The 25,103-nt window shown below is 38.7% G+C and overlaps 2 pseudogenes; both read right to left on the bottom strand.

The window, feature by feature from the left end:
• Positions 1 to 271: 271 nt before the first annotated feature.
• On the bottom strand, positions 272 to 7,971 carry LOC149210393 (CDK5RAP1-like protein pseudogene; annotated as a pseudogene).
• A 2,118-nt stretch (positions 7,972 to 10,089) lies between these two features.
• LOC149210392 (CDK5RAP1-like protein pseudogene) lies at positions 10,090 to 21,521 on the bottom strand (annotated as a pseudogene).
• Positions 21,522 to 25,103: the final 3,582 nt, after the last annotated feature.

Here is a 25,103-nt window from a genome sequence, read left to right as displayed (position 1 = left end):
AAGATGAAAAGCCAACCATCTGTAAAAGGAGTAGCGTTACATTTTCTACTCGAATCTGTTGATGACCAATGAAGAGGTGAAATCTGTAGGTGTAAATCCCTTTGAATCACAACTGAAGACAAAAATAGGCCTCGTAGCTTATTTCTCTACTATGGTTGATGTCTTCGTTTTAAATTTAGGCGTTTCGGTCTTTGACTGTTCGCTTTCCTTTTGCCATTTGAATAAAAACCAATTTTTTTAATAAAAATAGCTTTGAAGGAAAATTTCGCCTTTAATGAAGGGAAACAGAGTTCCGCCAATTCCAGTTGTAATTTGTCTTGTAATATCGGGGAATTAAGCCAACATCAGGAATAATATCCCATATTCTTTCTACAAGATTCAGATAAGCTTCTCGTCTATAACCTCGTCGCATTCTTTCAAGAACAGTTGTACTCCCACTCTGTGCTGATAAATGAATGCTTTTACAGATGTTCCATCGATCCTGCATATGCTAGAAAAGCCTTGACTAAGAGCCCAACTGATCCCTGTAGGAAATGCACCATTCCCATCAAGGATAGAGATATCATTATAACTGTTCACATTCTGACCAAGAAGCATTACTTCTTTCACACCTTGCTCCCAAAGCTCTCCCACCTCTCTCACAATGGACTCTACTGGCTGTGACCTCTCTCTCCCTCGTGTAAAAGGTACAATGCAGAATGAACACATATTGTTACAGCCACGCATTATGGAGACAAATGTTGTAACTGAATCGCTAGCAATTCTTACTGGACTGGTACCAGCATATATTTCTTCAAGGGACAGAAGTGTATTAACTCCCTTTTGACCATAATCTACAGCTTCTAGCAAGCGAGGCAAGTCCCTGTAAGCATCAGGCCCGCAAACTACATCAACCATTTTGCCTGAATCAATTATTTTTTCTTTCAAGCGTTCAGCCATGCACCCCAGCACAACCACCTTCGGAGGCACAACTGACTTTGCTCGTCCCTTTTTAACATTGCTTTTCCACTCTCTCTTTAAAAACCAGAAATAGTTGAGCCTCTGCCACACCTTCTGTTCAGCATTTTATTGAATCGCGCATGTGTTGATGAAGATGATTTCGGCATTCTTTGGTGTATCTACAACCTCTGTATATCCAGCACTTTTCATGACTGCCAGGACAACTTCCATGTCATTGATATTCATTTGACATCCATATGTTTCATGGTAGATCGTGCTTTTAGTGAATTTTCAGTAGCCAAAGACCTGTCAAATTCGTGCAAGTTCTGGATGATTTGGAGGAAAGGTTAGTAGTTTCGGGCCTTTTAAATGTACGCGCCACGTAGCATACCCAGTGCATCGTGCCTCACTAGTGCGTCGCGCCTCACCAGTGCGCCGCGCCTCCTGCTCAGTGCGCCGTGCCGGCGATTTACATCGATTTTTGCCCAATATTCTTACTTGTTCACAAAAATCAATTGGTGTTGCTTCCTCTTTGATCTTGGCATGCAAATGAGCTTTACATATTTGGAGACACGATTTTTACATAAGCTTTTCAAATTAACTGTTGCCAAATAATGTTTTGCAAATGTTTTGCAAATGACCTTATTTCAAACTTTTTTTTGGAACTATCCACTTCTTTTCAGCTTTACAATGCACTAAATGACCGAAGCTTTTCTTGTTTTGCAGGTGATGGATGGCATGGTGTTCGGCGAAGGATGACCAGAGTCTACATTTGAAGTACTTCATGGTGGAGGACTTTAAAAATACAAACTTATTACAAACAATTAATTTGACAATTTCCTCTTCAAAACAAAGTTTTGAAGAGGAATCAACCTTGAGCATTATTGATTATGAAAATCTCGAAATGAAAACTTATTGAACCTCCCTCTAGCCTGCTGGCATAATTGGGCACTTTGAGGACTAAATCAACTAAATCCTAGACCTAAAAAGACCTAAAAATCTTATAACAACTCTTTGCTGACAAGAGGCCAAAATAGGACTATAAATGACCTTAAAATTGATTTGATGAACAGACCTGAGCCAGCAGGATAAGGCATGAGGGGTAATGAGTGACAAGGCCCTTCCATCAGATTATGGCATGCCCCTAGCGAAATGAAACTAAGTGAATCGAGCGAGACACCTAAAAATGAAATGCAAAAAGAGCAATGATCTCTGACGAAGGGATGTAAAGACTGACTCTAACATTGTCTCCAATGGGGATGGTAGCTCCTGGGAGGTGCCAAGAACTACAGATTTCTGGGAGAGCAGACAGTGCCTTCGTCCATTGGGCTATGGAGTCATTATTTCGACAAACAACACAAAACTCTTGACTCATTTATTAACTGAAACTTGACTCAAACTGACTCAAATTTGAACTTGAAATGACTCAAAGACTGACTTGACAAACTCAAACCAAAACTGAAATCCTTCTTCAGAATTATAGCCTTCACTTCAGGCCCCAAACTAAAGAAAAGATCACAGCACACTCTTGCAATGAACTGAAATAAAATGGTATATACAGTGACCATGTAAACAGCAGAAAACTTTTCAGAAATGGTACCGCTTGAGCAGCCAACCGTTGACCGGCCCTCCTGGACAGTCTTCTTTGTTCATCTCCTTCAGAAGGAAAGCATTCTGACCATGATATGCAGCAATTTTGAAAGGACCTTTCCAGAGATTTTCAAACTTACCATGCTTATCTTTTTCCTCATTTCTTGCATCCCATTTCAGCACCACTTCCTCCAATTGGAATTTGTCCGCCTTTGCTTTTCTGTCATAGATTTTCTTACTCTTCTCCTGCAACTTGGATGTGTTTTGGAAAACTTCTTCTCTTGTCTACTGCAAATGGATCATTTGATTCAATCTTCTCTGCATAGGATCGTCTTCACTGTCGGCTTCCTGAAGAAGTTTGACTACCGGAGCTGCGAGAGAGGTAGGAAACACTGTATCAACTCCATAAACAAGCTCAAAGGGGGACATACCAATGGATTTCTTCTGACTGACCCGATCTGCCCAAAGTGCATTGACCAACTTCTTATGCCAACTCTTCTTGTTGATTTCCAGCAGCTTCTTAATGATATTGACTAAAGATTTGTTAGAAGACTCTGCCAACCCATTGCCTTGCGGATGATAGGCAGTTGAGTGACCCAAAATGATTTTATACTTGTTACAAAACTCAATCATCTTCTTTGATTTGAAAGTTGTTGCGTTATCAGTGATCAACTTATTCGGGCAACCAAAACGAGAAAAAACGTTATTCTCCAGGAATGAAATAATTACCACATCTATAGCTTGTCTGGTGGGAATTGATTCGATCCATTTCGTGAAATAATCTGTTGCCGTGAGAATCCACCGATGCTAACCGGAAGAAGCGGGATAAATTTCACCAATGAAATCCAACCCCCACTGCTAAAAAGGGGCATTCACCTCAATGGGCTTAAGCGGCAAAGGCTGTAATTTCTGCCTTCCTTCAAAAATCTGACATTTATGACAGCTCTTGACAACCTTATATACATCAGCAAACAATGTCAGCCAATAGTATCCCGCTCTCAGAATTTTATTTGCCATTGTTTTCCAAAAAAGGTGACCACCACAATCTCCTTTGTGGAAATCCTCCATGACCTGCTTTGCTTCTTCTTCCACCAAACAATTCAACAAAACGCCACTGGGATCTTTCCAATAAAGTACAAACTTTAGAATGCAAAACTTAGCAGCCTTTAATTTGAGAGTTCTACTTTTGTTTCTAGTCATGTCGGGTGGTGGTGACAAATTCTGAAGCACATATATGATATCTGAATACCACGGAGAAAGAACAAACATTTCAGATACCTGAATTGACGAACCTTCCTCATTCTCATCGGACATAGCAGCGATCAGATTTATGTCTAAGGCGTGCAAGTTTGATTCAGCCATTAACTTTGCCAATCCTTGTCCTTTAACAAGCTTTGTGGGCTTTATTTCCACATCATACTCCAACAAAGCTGCAATCCACTTGCCTTGTCTTCCTTCCAGATCTGTCTGCACTAAAACATCCTTGACAGCAACGTTAGGAACATAAGCCAAAATATGAGAATGCAGAATGTATACCCGAAAATCTTTCAATGCTTTCACAAGTGCAAGGGCTTGCTTTTCAATGATGTTGTACTTTAAGGCTGCATCTCTTATAGTTCGGCTGAAGAAAGCAATTGGTCTTTCGTGCTCATCTCTTTTCTGCATCAACACAACCGCCATAGTATGCTCCGAAGCAAATGAAAACAATATAAAATCCTGAGTGTAATCCGGGCTGATTAGAACTGGAGCTGAAGAAAGAGCCAATTTGACTAAATTGAAAGATTTTACAGCCTCTTCCATCCACTTCACTTGGCTGTCCTTCTTAAGCATGTTTGTAATCTCTCTTAGGTGTTCAGCAAGATTAGGTACAAAGCGGCGTAAAAAATTCATCTTACCATTAAAAGATTGAATCTCCTTCTTATTCCGGGGCAGATCAATTTGCTGAATCAATGCGAATGCCATCTTTCAAGATAATGTGCCCAAGTAGTTTGCCCTCATCCATGGCAAACAAGCTCTTCTTCGGATTTAGCGACACGCCATATTTTCTGCACTTTTGAAAGACAATTTTCAGATGATACATGTGTTCTTCATCTGATTTGGAAAACACCGTCAGATCATCAAGGTACACAACCAAAAAGACATCCTTCTCATTTGCGAAAGCCAAGTCCATTGCCCACTGAAATATGGCACCCGCATTCTTCAAACCAAAAAGCATTTTAGCGTAATGAAAAGTTCCCCATATAGTGGTGAACGCTGTTTTGTCTCGGTCATCTTCATGGACCAAAATTTGGTTATATCCAGAATAACCATCGAGTAGTGACATACGAGATGCTCCAACTACTCGCTGAAGTATATGATCCATTTTGGGCAATGGATAGTTATCCTTCAATGACACTTTATTGAGATTCCTAAAATCAATGCACAAGCGAATCTCACCTGTCTTCTTTCGTACGGGCACCAAATTAGAGATCCAGTCAGAAAATCTGATGGGAACAATGATTCCTGATTTGTACAACCTGTTTATCTCCTTCTCAATTGATGGCAGCAGTTTTGGATTTAGCCTTCTCAACTTCTGTCTGAAAGGTTTATGATTAGGCTTAATAGGTATAGTGTGCTGAATTATATTGGTATCATATGTCTTCAAGTCAGAATAATCCCAAGCAAACCCATCAGCAAAAGATGACAACAAACTGATATATTTGGCTTTTACCTTGGGTGGCAATTCTTTAGAAAGTTTTACCATTTTTGGATTTGCAGCTGTTCCAATATTGACCTCTTCAACACCCTTCTCTGTTGGCTGCAACGTTGGTTTACAGGATACGTCATCTTGATCAAAGAGTTATTCTAAAGTTATCAAGCCTTTAGGAATAATATTATCCTTAAGCTGCAACACTTCCATTTGATTGATCTGCACATCATCTTTACCATCATCATTTTCTACATCAATTGAGGTATCTTTGAACTTACCTTTGTTTTTCAGAAAATCATCAATCTCCTCATCATCTTGGAAAACTTTCCAATATCTCTGATTGTCCGGGACAGTCGGACGATGCTTGACATGGATTTCGAATTTATTACTAGAGTTCATTGGAATCTTCAAACTACTTGTTGCCTTAGCAAGTGCATCAGAAATTCCATTTTGAATACAAGGCACACACGTCAAGGTATAATCTGAAAATAATTTCAGGATGTCTAGAACTGCATTCCGATAAGCCCGCATCCGAGGATGATTTTCTTGATATTCACCTTTGACTTGCTTAATCACCAATTTGGAGTCGCCGTATACAACAATCCTCTTAGCATTCAGCTTTCTTAGAATTTTTAGGCCAGCAATCAAAGCTTCGTAATCAGCCTCATTGTTCGAACAATCAAAAGCTAGCTTGTAAGAACATACCCGCACATTACTAGGCACTTTGTTCAGAACAGAAAAAGGACTGCGTACCCATATACCAATTCCAGCACCATCATTTCCCACGGCACCATCGAAATCCATGGTCCAGAGACCATCTTCATCTTCTTCTAAGTGCTGAAATTCTGTTGGCTCTGTTTTTCCTGCTTGCTGTCCATTACCTTCAGCTGATTGCTCAATGGTGTTTTGCTATTCTTGTCCTTCTTTCTTCAAAACTTCTCTGAAATTCTCTGTTATTTCTGGAATATTTTCTGCTTCAACTAACTAACTATCTATCTCATTGAAACTATCTGAATATAAAACAAAAGACTCTAGATCGGTATGTACATAATTAATCGGATGATTAATCGGTTTCTCCTTGCTAGTAATCATGTATTTCATTTTTTGTTCCCGGTACAATTTTCTCATTTGGCCAAACACAGGAATCGTTGCATAGGAAAAATCTAGTTGTAATGTCCCTTTTAATTTCGCTCCCCAAGACCTGGAAAGAAGCATACCGAATCTGGGAGGAATATCTGCCACAACAATATCCATCAAAACATTCTTCATTGGGATTTGATCCAGACTTACAACCAAGTCTTTGATGAGCCCGATACATCTTACTCTGCTGGAATCAAATGAATAGAGATCATGGTATTTCCTAGTGATGTCCAAACCCAGCTTATCCATGATAGCCTTAGGCATAAGATTGTGGGAAGCTCTGAAATCGAACATGGCATTATGTAATACAAAATCATGCAATCTTAAACTGATATAAAAAGGTGGCACATCACTATCTGGAGACTCACCATTCAATGCTGGCCCAAAAATCAATTCGAGTTGATCATCTTCGACATTCGCCATATCAGACATTGGATCAAAATTCAAAATTTTAGATCCTCTATAACTGTTGTTCCTCATTATTTCAGTCAAGGGAATGGATACCTTCAATTTAGAAATTTCAATCTCTAAACTAAAAGCTGAAGTCTTTTCTACCTCTTTGACTGGGACATATTTCTTTTCCTTTTCTTTCGATACAATCGGCTGATTTGATTTTTCCGCTGATGGCGATTTGTTGATATTAGGATCAACTACCTCTTTTCCTTTATTTTGTACAACAGGTGAATCATTCTTTGATGCTGAAACTTCCTTCCTCTTTTGAATTGGGTTAACAGGCACATCTATGTTTCTAAGTGAATATTTCCGCTGCTGAGCAGACAGAGCATTCATATAACCTCTTTGATACTCATCTGATTCTTCTTCCAGAACTGTGTCATTTGCTAGAATGAAATCTGCATCTTTGTGTGCAGCTGAACTTTCTGCATACTCCTCATCTTTAGTAATATAAATAGGCAAATCATCAGGAGTAAAGAAGTGGTTTTCTTCCCCTATCACATTCTCTTCCTCATCTGACTTCGGTCCATGCACAAAATTTTGCTATAGAGGTGGCTGTACTGGCTGCTGTGCTATCTGATCTTGTGCTCGCTGCTCTCTCTGCTTTATTCTATATTGTGGATGCTGCTGGCCACGGAAGTTAGGATTTCTAACTTGTGGCTCAGGTTTTTCAAGTTTCACCCTTTCAAACATCTTCTCTACCTTCCGGAGTAATTGATCTATCGAGGAAAACTCTTCTTTTATTGTGACCTTCTTTTCTGCTCTTGCTCTAGCCCTCTTGGTCAGCAAATTTGCTTCAACGTTGATCGCGATCTTCTGCATGTCTTCCATTGTGGCCGACTCTCTCTCTCTTAGTTGATAAGCCATGTCAGCATCAAAACCATCCGGAAACTTCATCATGGCTAGCCCCACAGGTGGCCTTAGATGATCAGGAATTGCATTATAAACGTAATTGAATCTAATGCAGTAGTCTTGGACCGACTCACCAATGTTTCGCTTGATCTGATCATATTCAGCAAGAATTTGAAGAGGATTCTTTTTCACTTCCCAGCGGTCTAAAAATTGTCTTTGTAGGTCAGCCAAGGTAGTGATACTTACAGCCGGCAAAGCTCTAACCATTTCCTAACTTCGCTCGCAAATGTTTGTACAAAGAGTCTCATTGTCACATTTTCTGCATCGATCTCATGAAAGTTACAGAAATCTGCCATTCTGTCCACATGTTTTTGAGCGGTAATGCTGTGAGGAGTGCCATCAAACAAAGGAATTTTGCTTTGATAATCTGCGGGCATATCATCCAAAACTTGAGGCAGCACATGAGGTGCAAAACGAGCATCCATCACTCTTGGTGGATTTGGTCTTGGGGATGTTGGAGGAGTGGGTGCGGCTGATGTGTGAGGCGTATGAGGAGGGGTGTGTGGAGGAGAAGCAATTTTGGATGTAGAAGGAGTAGATGGAGGTGAATTTGTAGCAGACCTTTGATATGTGACAATAGGTCGTACATGGATTGTAGGAATGAAAGGCAGTTCAGTGGGAATCCTTGATCTAGATGGAGTTGCGGGAGCTACAAGAGTTGCATCTGCAGTTTCTAGGGAATCAACGAGGTTTGAAGCCACAATTGAAGTTTGAAGTTGTGTCAAAATATAATCATCAATTGACCGATTATCCCTTTCAACTTCTAGGTCTACAAGAAAATGCGGATTGGGGACAGTAGAGTCAACAACACTTTCGGATTTGGTCTCAAACAATGATATTTCAAACTGCTCATCAAAATCAAGCTCTTCAAGATACTCAAAAATCACAGGACATGAATAGGATTTAAACACAGGAGTCCCAAAGCTCTCTTGACGAAGAAGTCTTGGAATCATATTGGGATTTTCGTCGATAGGAGGAGGATCTGGATCTGGATTAGCTCTCGTATATCTTCTTGAAGCCAGCGTGCTATTTTCAAAAGATCAAAAGGACATAAACAACCTACTCAGCCTATCAAATCCTAAACTTATCATTCAGAAGATTAGAATTATCAAAAGTACTAGGGTGTTTGTAGGTTAAGCCTGCCGTTCATGAGACTAGACCGGAGATTGACTGAAGTAGCTTTTACATACTTGTGCTAATGCAAAGCAAAAGCATTTCGAAGGCTACTTGGCTAATCTTCAGACTCCGTCTGTAGCTTATAAAACAAATGACATCAACAAGCAAACCATTTTCTTCCCCAGTGGAGTCGCCACTATGTTAGAGCCTAAATCTGCCTTAGGCTGAAGGAAGGAAAAATTCAGGATAACCACAAACCACACTCAGTCTGGTAGCTAGCCCTACCAGAATAGGAGAGGGCTCTCTCCGGGTCACTCTCAGTAAAAATAAACAATAGGGTCTTAGATGACTCAAAATGAATACTGATTTTAGGCTAGTAAATAAATATGAAAGAGATAATTTTAATGAATGACTGAATTTTCAGGGATGTATGGGAAAAAGGGCAGCATGAGCTAGGAAATTGAATCAAAGACGCAGAATATTTCGTGAGGCAAGATAGGTAGGAGGTTTAGCAATCAGATTGAAGTAATATGGAGTGGAAAGACTGTTGAGAGGTTGAAAAGGGCATAACCAATGAATCCTTTTCAAACAGAAGAAGACACACAGAGGATGAATTTTTTTCCAAGGCAGAGCAATAAACTGGATTCTACCTTTCTTACTTAAAAACATTCAACTGGAAATGATCATGAATGAACTGTAAAACATAACAAGATACATATGAAACAGAAAGAAGAAACATATGCTAAACTCATACCACATGAATCTCATGAATCAGAGCTGCATCATTTTATTAATTTCCTAGCCAAACTATACAATGAAGCGCTGAGCTTTCTCTCCCACAATGAAGCGCTAAGTTTTCTCTCCCTTTCCCAGAAACTCCAACCTTTTACAAAATGATTTTCAATACAATAAATAAACTCAACTATGAGAAAATGGATCGACCCGAAAATAGGGGATTGTTTAATCATGATTAACAAAATATGAAAAGCCTACCATCTGTAAAAGGAGCAGCGTTACAATTTCTACTCGAATTTGTTGATGACCAATGAAGAGGCGAAATCTGTAGGTGTAAATCCCTTTGAATCGCAACTGAAGACAAAAATAGGCCTCGTAGCTTATTTCTCTGCTATGGTTGATGTCTTCGTTTTAAATTTAGGTGTTTCGGTCTTTCACTGTTCACTTTCCTTTTGCCATTTGAATAAAAACCAATTTTTTTTTAATTAAAATAGCTTTGAAGGAAAAGTTCACCTTTAATGAAGGGAAACAGAGTTCTGCCAATTCCAGTTGTAATTTGTCCTGTAATACCAGGGAATTAAGCCAACATCATGAATAATATCTCGTATTCTTTCTACAAGATTCAGATAAGACTCTCGTGTATAACCTCATCACATTCTTTCAAGAACAGCTATACTCCCACTCTGTGCTGGTAAATGAATGCTTTTACAGATGTTCCATCGATCTTGCATATGCTGGAAAAGCCTTGACTAAGAGCCCGACTGATCCCTGTAGGAAATGCACCATTCCCATCAAGGATAGAGATATCATTATAACTGTTCACATTCTGACCAAGAAGCATTACTTCTTTCACACCTTGCTCCCAAAGCTCTCCCACCTCTCTCACAATGGACTCTACTGGCCGTGACCTCTCTCTCCCTCGTGTAAAAGGTACAATGCAGAATGAACACATATTGTTACAGCCACGCATTATGGAGACAAATGTTGTATCTGAATCGCTAGAAATTCTTACTGGACTGATATCAGCATATATTTCTTCAAGGGATAGAAGTGTATTAACTCCATTTTGACCATAATCTACAGCTTCTAGCAAGCGAGGCAAGTCCCTATAAGCATCAGGCCCGCAAACTACATCAACCATTTTGTTTGAGTCAATTATTTTTTCTTTCAAGCATTCTGCCATGCACCCCAGCACAACCACCTTCGGAGGCACAACTGACTTTGCTCGTCCCTTTTTAACATTGCTTTTCCACTCTCTCTTTAAAACCCAGAAATAGTTGAGCCTCTGCCACACCTTTTGTTCAGCATTTTCTCGAATCGCGCATGTGTTGATGAAGATGATTTCGGCATTCTCTGGTGTATCTACAACCTCTGTATATCTAGCACTTTTCATGACTGCTAGGACAACTTCCATGTCATTGATATTCATTTGACATCCATATGTTTCATGGTAGATTCGTGCTTTTAGTGAATTTTCAGCGGCCAAAGACCTGTCAAATCCATGCAAGTTCTGGGTGATTTGGAGCAAAGGTTAGCAGTTTGGGGCCTTTTAACTGTATGCGCCACGCAGCATACCCAATGCGCCGCACCTCACCAGTGCGCCGCACCTCCTTCTCAGTGCGTCGCGCCGGCGATTTTTGCCCAATATCCTTACTTGTTCACAAAAATCGATTGGTGTTACTTCCTCTTTGCTCTTGGCATGCAAATGAGATTTACACATTTGGAGACAAAATTTTTACATAAGCTTTTCAAATTAACTGTTGCCAAATAATGTTTTGCAAATGACCTTATTTCAAACTTTGTTTTTTTACTTGTCCACTTCTTTTTAGCTTTACAATGCACTAAATGACCGGAGCTTTGCTTGTTTTGCAGGTGATGGATGGCATGGTGTTTGGCGAAGGATGACCAGAGTCTGCATTTGAAGTACTTCATGGCGGAGGACTTTAAAAATACATACTTATTACAAACAATTAATTTGACGATTTCCTCTTCAAAACAAAGTTTTGAAGAGGAATCAACCTTGAGCATTATTGATGATGAAAATCTCGAAATGAAAACTTATTGAACCTCCCTCTGGCCTGCTGGCATAATTGGGCACTTTGAGGACTAAATCAACTAAATCCTAGACCTAAAAATCTTATAACAACTCTTTGTTGACAAGAGGCCAAAACAGGACTATAAATGACCTTAAAATTGATTTGATGAACAGACCTGAGCCAGCAGGATAAGGCATGAGGGGTAATGAGTGACAAGGCCCTTCCATCAGATTATGGCATGCCCCTAGCGGAATGCAACTGAGTGAATCGAGCGAGACACCTAAAAATGAAATGCAAAAAGAGAAATGGTCTCTGACGGAGGAATGTAAAGACCGACTCTAATAGATCAGACTCCATTTTTGCCAATGTTTGAGTTTTCTTAGATGAGTATGAAGAGATTTATGGTGTCTTTAGTTTTCTGCTGTCAAGGATGAGAATGTATGAGGGACTGTGGAGGGAGATGGTATGAGGGGTTTTGGGAATGTTGTTGACAGGATTTTGGGGAATAGGGGGTTTAGGGAATAGTTTTTAGGCTCTTGGGACAGCAATTAGGGTTTGGGGATTTTTAACTAGGGTTTGGGATAGTGGGAGTTAGGGATATGAGGACAATAAATTTAAGGATATGGGGATTATGGAATGGGCTGATGAAACTGGAAAATGAATGAAGGAATCAAAGAGTGAGGGAGTGATGGAGTGAAATTGGCAACAAGAACACAAATTGTAAACCCTATGCAACTGTTTTTTGGCAAAAATTGCAAGGAGGTAGGGTTTCAAGTTTTTCTCACTAAATCACCATAAACTTTAAGAGAAGCTGATTCACTGGCAGTGGAAGAATGCTTGACTTACTTGGACACTTGAAGATTGAGCAAATTTTACAAATTTGGGAGAGTTTGTGGGTGAAATCGGCTTGAAGACCTGTGCGTCGCGCCACAAACCCAGTGAGTCATGCCACTTCAATGTGCCGCACCAGTGTAAGTTTAACACTACAGAGGGTGGCCCAATGCGCTGCGCCAGCCCTATGCACCGCACCCACTACCCAATGCGCCGCACCCTTGAAACTTGCCAAAGTTGCTGCGATTTTGCTCTTTTTCTCCAACACGACCTTTCTCTTGTTCACTCCTTCTCCTTTGGATGCAAATGAGCTCTTTGAACATGACAAATGGTTTATATACAAAGGATTTTAATTTTTCACTTATCAAAAACCCACTTTGTAATGTTTGCATTTGACTTTGCTTTTAAAACTCTATTTTTGGGCAATTTGCTTTACTTTTGCCTTTGATGAACTGAATGCTTTGAATTTTTGTTTGCCTTGTAGGTGATGGAGTTGCTGAAGCTTGGCAAGGTGACTAGGGTTGCCACTGAAGTTATTACATATGAAAAAACTAAAATTACATCAAATTTACACATGAAAATATAAAATACTCTGTTTTTCCTCAAAACAGGGTTTTGAGGAAAAAATAATCACTGAGTGTGTGATTATGGAAATTATTGTTACTGGAACTTTATTTGACCTCCTCATGCGCCTGCTGACCGTTATTGAGCATTTTGAAGACCTTATTGATGAAACCCTAGACCTAATGAGACCTAAAACCCTAAAAATGACATTTACAAATTTAAAGGCAAAAATTGACTGCAGATGATCTAGATGAATGAAAATGGGCCAGCAGGTAAAGGACATAAGGGAAAATTTATAATAAGCCACTACTGTCAGATGATCCATGATCCTAATGGAATGCAGCTGACAGAGTGAGACACCTAAAATGCAATGCAACAAGAGAATTTGATCACTGGCGGAGGGATGAAGATATCAACAGTAACAGTTGGTTTTATGTGGCAATGTGTAAAATGGAGTAATGGTTGTTGTCATGCATGAGGTCATGGTTTGTGTACTTGATATGGTCATGCATTGATGACTGGACTCTAGCTAGAATGATGTGTATGTGGTTTTGTACTCATTTGTTACGTGTGTATATGCAGTTGTTATGCATGTATAGTATGTTAAATATTCCTTGTGAAGTCATTGTATGAAATTTAGGTTGTTATGATGCCAATGGTTGTTATGATGCTAATGAGCTAGTTGAGATAGAGAAAGGGATGCAAACTATCATAATGAGGTTGCAGCATTAGATTCTGGGATAAGAGCAGATCGTCATATAAGTAGTGTATGTTTGGCATGCAAGTATGTAAGTTAATGATTATTATATGCATTAGGGTTATATACATTAGGTTTATGAACATGTATTTGATGTTATGGTTACATTCATGATAGATGTTAGACGATTAGTGTGGCTATATGCAAATGTGTCAAATAGTTAAGAATGATAGTAACCTATAGTTGTATGCATTGCTATTGTTGTTTTATATTAGATAACATGATGATTATGTTCTATGTTGTTGATGAGTATGTTATAGGTTAACTTGTTGATTGTTATATGACAGTTAGCTTGATGATTCATTTTTATGTTGTTGATGAGCATGATATATAGATTATTATTATTTTTATAAGCTATTAACTTGATGATTAGGGTCATTTCATTTAGATATTGATGTTATACTTTGGATTGGTCATATGCATGATGGTTATGTTCATTGCCTTGAATATCTTGATGTTATATGTATTGTGTTAACTTGGTTTGACCTATGTAGATGGTTATGGTTGCGATATTAAGGTATGAACCGCCATATTTGTGAGATGGTGCCATAATAATCTAGAGTGACATGCATATGTGTGAATGATAATTGTGTATGAGTTTACGATGTGAACATGTTAGTTAGATATTGTTATGGATATCATGATCGTATGAGTGCTTGAGCTGATGTGTTGTAAAGTTATATCATGCTAACTAGATTGATTGTGTAGACAAGATCACCTCCCTTGAGATACATTAAGGTATCGATTGCTTATGTCATATATTTGGTGCTTGACTGTTGATTATGTCATCTAATTGATTTATTTAACATGGTATGAATTTTGATGAATTGCATATTATGAGTATGTGTTCAAGTGATCTTATTTTAAGATGATTGTACTAAAATATATGTTTTGAGACAGTTGATATGTACTTGAGTATAGTAGGTGATAGTTGTAGTATTATGATTGATGACTATGACATGACTATGGATTATGACATGATTGTTTGTAAAAGTTGATTTCAATTGATAAATATGATTGTCTTGATATTTGGAACATGTAGTTGACATTTGTGAGCATGATGCAGGGAGTTGCATGGCAAGAGAGGTTGCCATGAAAGCTTGAAGAAGGCTGGAGTTGAGCTTTCCCCGGGAACCATGGGGATTGAGTAATCGTGTTTGTTGTTAGTCTTGTGCTTTTGGTCTTTTATGAATTGTTGAGCTTGATTTGCGGCTTTGTTTATGTCTAGTGTATGGCCATACCACTTTGTTTGCGAAGTCCTATTGCTTAGTTTTTATGGTCTTATTTTTTTTGTTTCTTGTCTTCTTTTTTTTATGTTTTGAGTTTGGGGAATTGGTTGGGAAAGAGGAAAGTTGATGGAAATCAGGAGAGATGTGGGGTACCCAACCGATGATATAAGACCCAGATGAAGCTTTGTGCATGAGTAAGCACAGCAGAAGGTAAGACTACGACAGTCGGTCGGACTGGTTGGGTCCATTATGGTAAATGGAAAGTAGCAGTGCAAACACAAGAAAGGTAACCAAAAAAGGTAAAGTAAATGGATTTGAGGTGTCATATGCTTTGGCTATGTTGGGAACTATTGCTCTCAATGCCTATGCATAAATAAGGAAGTTCTCTTAACCTAGACCTTATGTTATTTGGTAATTATGTTATGACCATTATTATGCTGATGTTTATATATGTATACATGAATGTATGTATGTCGTTGTCTGACAGGATCATGATTGTTTTATGCTAACATTTATATATGTACGTATGTATCCATATGTCTATGTTACTGTCTAACAGGGTTTTCAGGTATCATTCTTGTGAAGGAATGATTGCTTATGCAGGAGAATGACATGAAGAGGTTCCTGGTCTACGAGGAATCAATTGGAAAGAGTAGTCATGAAAAATATATGAGGTTAGTATCATGTGGATATGATTTGGTATTGTATACTTGTATTATGCCTATGTTTATGTTATGATAGGTAATGTTTAAGGATACATCAGCAAAGTGAAAGCAGTGTGGTCTGCGGCATGCTAGGGTGAGCATGGATAAGACACTAGAAGCAAGGTTTCTTGGTAAGAACAATGTGATTTTGGATGTGTGGTACTATTATTGTGCATACATTGTATATGTTGTATATGTTGCATCTATGACGTGTGCACTTGTGGTGTTGCGTATATATAGCATGTGTACTTGTTATTTATGCAATGTTATGTATAGGATGGTACAAATAAGGTTGTGTGCATATTTCATATGGGGTGTTGTATACATATTGTATTGTCTTCATGATGTATATGTGGTGTGTGTGCATATGGTGCTCTGTGCATGTTGGATATGCAGTGCTATGTACATGCGGTGTTCCATGCATGTTGTATATATGGTGCTATGTACATATGGTGTTGTGTGCATGATTGTACAAGTGGTGTTGTGAGCATGTGGTCTCGTGTACATGTTGTACATAAGGTGTAATGAGCATGCAGCGTTGTGTACATGTCGTGCATGTGATGCTATGTACATATGGTGTCACGTACACATCGTGCGTGTGGTATTGTGTACACATGGTACAGTGGTGTAGTGTACATTTGGCGTTGTGTACACATTGTGCAGGTAGCGCCCTGTACATGTGATTTTGTGCACACATTGTGCAGGTGGTGCAATGTACAGGTGGTACTATGTACATGTTGTACATATGGTATTGGTGCACATGTGGTATTGTATGCGTGTCATACATGTTGTGTTGAGGGCATGTGGTATTATGTATGGGCATCATGTAGTCATGATATTGCGGCATGTGTACTTGTTGCATGGTACTTTGTGTAGGTACATGAATTGGATGGTATTTCACATCGGGTATAGATGGATGCATTGTATTGTATACACTAGGTATAGGTGTATGTGTTGTATGTCTGGTGTAGGTGCATGTATTGCATGGTGTTGTGGGTAAGGTGTGGATGTATGTGTGTGATGCACATTATGTGTCTACGCACATGGTTGAGGAGAAGGCACTGGGTGTTTGTGAGGTGTAGAAATCGAGCCAAAGTACGTATGGAAGAAAGATTAAGGTAGAAGCTAAGGATTGATGAAAGGATAAGTATCAACATTTTATTTCAGTCTTATTATGCATGTGACTTATGATTCTGGTATATGATGATTACATGTGAATTATGATTCTGGTTTACGATGGTTACATGTGATTTATGATTTTGATCTATGATGGTTGTGTTTTGAGATACCCTAATGTGATATCTTATATATGTTGATTTGGTCAAGTATGCTAGTTTGACTTGTTGTGACAAGAAGTGAACAAGATTGCAAATGTACCTTGTTGATGAGCTACCAACGAGGTATGATGTGAATTTATTTCAATTTATTTTAAATCTAATGGAAGTTATGTGCTTGGTACAGGAACAAATGAAATGCCTAGTTGGGTGGTTGAAATCGACTACAAGAATTGGCAGCAACAACAAAAGAAATTGGAACATGCAGCAGCATGCTGGTAAAGTATTTAGGAGCAGGGCCATTGTGGGATGTTGGTACCCAATAGTGTCCATTGATTTCCATGAGCATGCTATGACTAGTATGATGTGTTGATGCAGGTATATGCCTTGGTTTTTGTATCTTCCGATGCAAGAAAGCCTTGCCAAGGGATGGACTGCCCGAGATGGGGGTGTCAGTGGAACTTGGAAGGTGAGTGACTGAATGACAGAGGTGACCGAATTCTCGAGGGACTGTGTAGCAAAGAAGGGAAGGTCACGGATTGATTTGTTTTGGTCATTAGCATTTCCATATGGAATCAGATGCACATTGGGGAGTGCGACCTAGAACAATGAGCCCGTAACTGTTCGCTGAGAGGACAAGTGGCGCGAGATTATAACACTGGACATTGGATGAAGATTTGAATTTGTAGTGGATTCTGGACTTCTTGGGAAGGAGGTGGATCCTAGTATTATTTTGAGGGTGGAGGTGTGAGCCTCTAGATTCCCTCGTTGCGAATTCATATTATTTTATTTTCTAGTTGAGAAAATGTACATATGTGTATATGTATATGTGGTTATTGTAAATACCGTAATGAGCTATGTTATAAAGCTCCATTATGTGGTATGTTGTCAGGTTGTCATGATGTTTTGATTTTGAGCAGATCTTTCACTGTAAATACTGCTACGAGCTATGTTATAAAGCTCCATGGGCAGTACGTTTTGTTTTCAATGGTCTTTTGGTTATAGGTGTCTTTGAACACCGAGGATGGTGTTCTCCCAAGGGGGAGGGTTCTGTAACAGACCTTGTGAAAATTCCATGTAAAAATATATAAATACCACGGATGATGGGACATGTATTGTAAGCTGAATGGTGGGCAAGACATCCTAGTGGGTGTTCATTTGGTTGTTTATGGCTAAGGAAATTGGCAAAGGCAATGGCTAAGGCATTAAAGAGGCAAAGAGGTATTTTGGAACATTTATTTATGAAAATAATGGAAATTAGGAGAAAAGGAGGGTAAAAGGTCACAGGTTGCATGTGAGGAGGAAAATGAAGGAAAATAATGGAAATTAGGAGAAAAAGGAGGTGAAAGGTCATAGGTCGCATGTGAGGAGGAAAATGAAGGAAACTAATCGAAAATGAAGAAAATAGAGGCCTCATTAATAAATAGGCTTATGAGGATTAGTGGGCAAGACTTGGTTAGTTTAGTTTTGGAGCTCTCTCATTATTCTCTCTCTCTCTCATACTCTTGGTTACTTAGAGTTTTCTTGGAGTACTTTGGCATTGGAGAAAGAAAGGCAAAGAAGGCAAGAGGAAGCAAGGATCAAGTAGGGAAAGGTGGGATCAAGTGGTTGCAACAGGCTTCAATATAGGTATCAACTTGCATGTGTATTTTCCTTGATAGATTTGGCATGCATGGGATTGCATGTGTATTTTCCTTGCTAGATTTGACATGCATGACATTGCATGTGTTTCTTTTCTACCATGGTGTTGGGACGAGAAAGAGGTATGATTTCTCTTCATTTAATGCTTCATTTATCATTTATCCTTATAATATTATCTCTGTTTATAGAATAAATGAGGAAAATATCAGTCAAAGTTGGAAGAAACTATTTGGTGATAGAAAAAGCGAATTTAGTATAAAAAACTCATTCTTTGCTATCTTTGTATGTAGAGATGCGATTGGGAAAAGTTGTTCAGTTGGCAGGACAGCATGAGGCCATAAAGGGAAAAAGCCACGGCGTCTGGGGCAGACAAGGAAGCGGAAGATCAGTTCGAGTACTCCCGTTTTATCATATGATCAAATTTTATATTGTGAAATCCTTAGGATCTCCCGATCATCAGGATTCGCTTCTATCCATGTTTCTCTTTTATGTTATATAAGGTCGAAAGGCAACTAGATGAGAGTTCAGACTTTTAATATGTAATTATTCTCTTTGGAGCAAAAACATTGTTAGTTCAGTGACTCTGTCAGCTGTTGCTTTAAAATTAATGAAAGAAGATTGTGCTTGATACATCTCCGTATTCTGAATTTTTATTAAGCAGAGGCTTCTGGTGACTCTGGGCCTAGTCACAAGAAGTTCCACTGATCCTTTGTGTTATAGTTTACATTCAGTCTTTGTATTTGATTTAATGTTTAGTTCTTTTATTTATCTTGAATATTTTCGATATTGATTTATACCACTGTTCACTTAGATTTATATTGAAGCTATGAGATAGACTTAAGTAAGCTTGTTGATTAGAATGAGTGAATGTGTGGTTGATTTCTGTTCAAATTGAATAAATGTTATCATAGATCTTGAGAGAAAAGACTAAGTAACTTCTACGGATTGCAATATAGAATGTTTACCATTTAGGAATCTTTTATAGTTGTTGTTGTTCACTTACTGATTGTTGTTCAATTGCCGATTGTTATTGTTGTTTAGTAATGCAGATTGATTTGAGTTGTTAGTGTTGTTCGATAATCGTAGTTTCTTTACTTGATTAAGTGTGATTAGTCTCAAGCTTATTTGAATAATTCTCCATGTAATTCTCATTTGCATTCAAGTTCCAATTGGTTTCGAAACAAGTTGTATAGAATTACATAGGGTGTTGCGAACATTCCTTTCATAAATAGTTCTTTGCAGAGTTGTGTGAATTGAATTTAAGAATTGGACTTTAATGATTGCAACAATTCATCATTAGATAACCTCTAGCCTCACTGCACATACCATGTTGGCACTCTCTAAATTGAAAGACTTACCTCGGGTTGACAACTAATGTAGGGATTAAGATTGCCTGTAAAAAGACATCTTAGTGGGCCAACATTTTGACGCCGTTGCCGAGGAGAGTGTTTAAAGTGATTAATTCTATTCCTTTGCTGTAAAAGAGCTAGGTGTTAAAAATGGAAGGTAAGAACCTGCGTACCTAGCAAGTAAAGTGCTTGCTTACCTGCCCACTTTATAGCAAAATTTTAGAGGTTAAATAGGAATTTGTTTTATGAATTACTAGAAATAAAAAGATAAGAGAAAGAATAGAATCCTCTACCAAAAACCACAAAACCCAAAGGATCGATGAACCTTGGGATAATAACCTTTATAAAAGAAATCATAAGAAGAGCAGATTCTCAAGCATCGGTAAGATTACAAGCTATACCTGGAAAAAGTTCTACTGCTATCCCTCAAGCAGCAGGCCCACCATCTACAACTCACGCTAAGATTCAAAGCCAAGTAGGAGGATCGGAACAAAGTTTTCAAGCTGCAATAAGCCTACCCTCTGATCCTCCGCAAGAGGCAAAATCCTGTAACTTACAAGAAGGAAAAGGAGAAACTAGTGGGGTTGCTAAAGTAGAACCACAACTGTCTGAACAAGGATCTCATGAAATTCTAGACCTAGGGAGTGATGTAAAGCCAACTCGGGTTGCAAACTCTCTATTTATTATGGAAGCACCCCTTGAAATCCCTGAAGATTATTGGCATATCTTTGATCAAATGGCAGAACAACCACCCCAAGGTCAAACCTCGACATTAGAATACCCCATAGTCGACCAGGTGGCCAATGCCCCTATGAAGGCTATTCCTCTGTAGAACATCCCAACCTTCCATGGGATGATCACAAAGGATCCTGATGCTTTCCTGTTTGAGTTTGATGTCCTCTGTAGAGGGTACAACTATACCACCGACCCCAAAAAACTAAAATTATTCCCTTCCACTTTGAAAGAGGCAACTTTAAGATGGTTTATGGGTCTAGGTGGGCGAACCATCAATTCTTGAGACGAGATGAAAACCTCCTTCCTTAAATTATATCAGGGCTTTTGTAAAACTAGGGAACTGAAAGATGAGATTTTCAAGATGACTGCGAAAGATAATGAAACACTAGAAGAATATGTAGACAAATTTAATTATAATTTGCAAAGATGTCCACACACTACCCTACCAAAAGAATTCCTAAGAGTTATATTGATTAAAGGAATGAAAGAGGAATGGGTAGAAACTCTAAACTTAATGGGAAAAGGGGATATTTCTCAGGAAGAGTATGATGAAATCATTCGTTTGTGTATCAAGTGTTCGCGAGGAAGTGCACGTATAGGAGCGACTAGCCGAGATCCAATGAGCAGAGGAAGCAAACCACATAGTGGGGGTATAACACGGATGGAGATTGACAACCTCCTGGAAGATTTTAAGACAGATATCCTGGGCACTCTTACAACATAGCTAGACATTCTACAAGCCAAACAAAAACAAGCTTTAGCAGAACAAAATTTGGCCATCTTCTACCCACATTGTCGAAAGAAGCACAGCCAACGGGAATGCCCATTAGACATGGTTCAGACATGTGCCATTTGTACTAAAGATCACGATATTGAACAGTGTCCATCATTACCCAGGCTGAAAGAAGTATTCAAAGAAGTAGAGGAGGAAACAGAACCGGTATATTTGATGAACCAATGTCGACAATGGCAAGCTAAACCTATAGGTATGTCACAAGACGCATCCCAATTTTTTCCTTCATCGTATTTTAATCAACAACAGAACCTTGGGGTAGCTTGGCAAGGCCAATCACCCTACCCAAATGTTTTGGGAAGTTTTAGTGTCTATGGATAAACACTTAAACCCCTAGACTAGTAGCTAAGTCTAGAACAACAGTGCAAAGCATTCTCTACTTTTCCTATGACCAATAGATTAAATAAGAGGCAAAGAAGCCTAACTGTAGCTTTCATGTGCTCCTTATCTCCCTTGACCAACTATGTCGCTCCTCTCCATACTTAATATGCTTGAAGAGTACCTGCACACAGACAGAAGACAACAACTGATCAAAGCATATGATAATGATCTATTGATTAAACATAACATGGAATCAAGTACATGATACACATATGAAAGCATAGATGAATAACACAAGCGTGTGGAAAAAGTAAAAAGAAGAGTTACAACCCATTGCTTGATTCAGCATCACTCCTCCAGTTCAATCTCATCCTCTCCTCATAAAAAGCAAGACATTTTGACATCATTGTTGTTATCACTTAGAAGTTTTCCCTAGAAGTTATCAAAAGAAGGAATAATCCAAGGTAACCACAAACCAATCTTTAGACTCAGGTTCTAGCCAACCTAAGTACAGAGAGGGCTCTCTCTTTATAATTTAACTTTGTTTGGGTGATGATTTTAGGCTAGTTCTTAGTGTTCATAAGGTTTTGATTTTGGTTAGGTGGTGGATTTCTAGGAACAGATGGATAGAGCTAGTTTCTTCAAGCCAATGGGATATGGAGTCAATAAAAGGATAGCATAATTGGATCAGATCATTAAAGGGAATGTTCACAGGGCAGGCTAGCAAAACAAAAGGAAAATCTTCAAGGGATGATGGATGGAATGATTCTAACCAGGGTGAAGGGCACTTAAGAATCCTTGGACCGGGATCAGAATGAGGAACAGAGGGTGGTCATCAACAAAGGGAAATTAAGAATCCTTTGCTACATAGACCAAAAGGAAAACTACAGAAGCTAAGGAGCAGCTAAGAATTCCCTAGCTAAGATAGTTTAGCAGAAAACATTAAGAATGTAAACAGTCAAGACAGAGTGCATTTAAGCCAGTTCTGAAATATTATTCCTAGTTTAACATTCAGATTTCATAGAACACATGTGATTATTAAAAAAACATAAGGAAAAACAATAATACACATGAGAGAATACTTATTTGATTTTCGCTTTACACAAGAATCCTGAAAAATATCTGAGCTTTATTCCATGATCCAGCAAGCCAATCCAGTTCTTTGATACAATAGGACTTTGATTTAAGAGAAAAGTCTACAGAAATGTCTTTGAATCCACCCCAAATACTTCGAAATGTGAAGTATTTATACAAAAAATAATTACAAAATATCTCATAACAATTTGAGATTTAATCTAGGGAATCAAAATATCTTCAAGCATGAAGATAGAGACAGATGGAAAACTGTATCATGCTATCCCTTTTATTATGGTTGTGCTGGCTATTGCAGTTGAGTTGTAGCCCTTTAAATTGGTTGATATTTGTATGCTGGAATCATCTTTATCTTTAATCTTTTACTGATACTCTTTAACCTACTACTCTTTGACCCTGCTCACCTATCTTTTACCTGTTTTACCTCGCTGCCTTCAGATTTACTGTGGTAACTTATAGTAAATCTGTCATTTTTTCCCACCATTCATCCTCAGGTAACTTTTCTTTTAACATTCTTCTGTATATTTCATCTACTTCTATGTACTTAGCAAAATTGGGCTTGGTGACAAACAAATGTTTCACCTCATGCTCTAAAAAGAACAAGTTTTCAAAAGTGTCATATAGTACTTTCCCTGTAGGCAAGGCTTTGATACCTGAAGTACTTGCTTGTTCTTTGGCCAGCTTCCTTAGTCTGTCAGTGTAGTCCAATTGGGTCATGAGTTTATCATGGATGACCATAGGACTAGGAAGGCCTTTGTCCCTCAAAATTTGAAATTTGGCCATAAACCTGTCAATGGCCACCTACATGTTATGGCATTTTTCTTATAGGTTGACCATGAGGTTTCTTTTGGAAAGAACCTTTTTGACTTCCAAGATGGCTTCAGTCCTATCCTCTATACCAAGCTCATTTAGCTCATGTCTGTTCTTTTTGTTCAAGAAGTGGATGAGTCGATTGGCATCCTCAGACATATCACCCAATTCTTCCTTTACTTTTTAGATAGCTCCAGTAGCTACCTTTACTAGTTCTGTTTGCTCAAATATAACTTGAATTGATGGCCAAATATCATTGATAGAGTCAATGATATTGGCCCAAAGCATTTCTTTGGTCTATCCTAGTGGTTTCTGCAATGTCAAATATTTCTCTAGGACCTTAATTTTCTCACCCATCCTTAGGGCTTTCTGTGTTTCTTCTCTTTGTTGAATTTGGGCAAGCTTACAGTCAGTTTCTAAGCTTGCCACTTTCTCCTTTAGCCTTTTGAGCTTTGTTTCCTAGATGGACATTTCCTCCATGGCTTTTACTAACTCTGTTGTTTTCTCTGTAGATGTACCTGCTGCTGTAGACTCAGTTGTGACTGGTAGTGTTGTGGCAGGTGGAGCTGTTGGTGCCAAAGATGATGCTAATGTAGAAGGAACTGCAGTTGTTAATGTGGGAATGGCAGTTGTGGAAGTTGTTGCCAGGTCACTTTATTTGGACTGAATCAAAATGTCCAACTCCTTCTCTGACTCTTTCAATTGGTCATTTAGCTTTAGGACCAAGTCCATGAGCTCTTCATGTCCTTTTTGTGCCTCCAGGACTTTTGTTGTTTGTGGGTGATGTAATGGTGGAACCTTGAGTTGCTTCTTTAAAGCAGCTATGTCATCATTCTTCTTCTTTATCAATTTTTCAGTGGCCTTTACATCTTTGGGATCGTGTCCCAATTCAATGACTAAGTCCTCTAAGGACTTGATTCTGGTGTCTTTGGCCTATGAAGAGGCCTTCTCCAATTGGAACTGTGCTGATATGTTATTCAGGGAGTTTTGCAATTGGTGGGCTGCGATGGCTTTCCCTATCAAGGTGGAGTAAATCATCTCCCCTGTCTACTTGTGCAGCTCAATCTGGTCAATAGGATGGATGTCCTTTGCCAATACTTCGAAATCTATCTTTTTGAAGTTTGTTGTTGTTCTTGGTTGCTGAGTAGTGGGTTTCATAAATGTCATTTGCATCTTCCCTTCTTTTACATCATAGGCTGACATAAGCCTTGTTTGATTGGTAGGGGCCATCTTTAAGTACTGTGCATAAGTTTGGGCTTTTAGCGTCTCATTTCTGGATTTTATGTCCTTGTATCTTTCTCTGATGTCTTGGTCTCTATCGGCTAGCATCCTGAATGAGGACACTTCAACACTCTATTGCCTTTCCAACATCGGAGTGTGTGATGTCGAAGGT

Source organism: Pinus tabuliformis, chromosome 1_2 (assembly GCF_031772625.1).
Source record: "Pinus tabuliformis cultivar Carrire ecotype Pingquan chromosome 1_2, CPIR1, whole genome shotgun sequence".
Taxonomy (NCBI): domain Eukaryota; kingdom Viridiplantae; phylum Streptophyta; class Pinopsida; order Pinales; family Pinaceae; genus Pinus; species Pinus tabuliformis.
This window is presented reverse-complemented; position numbering and strand designations above follow the sequence as displayed.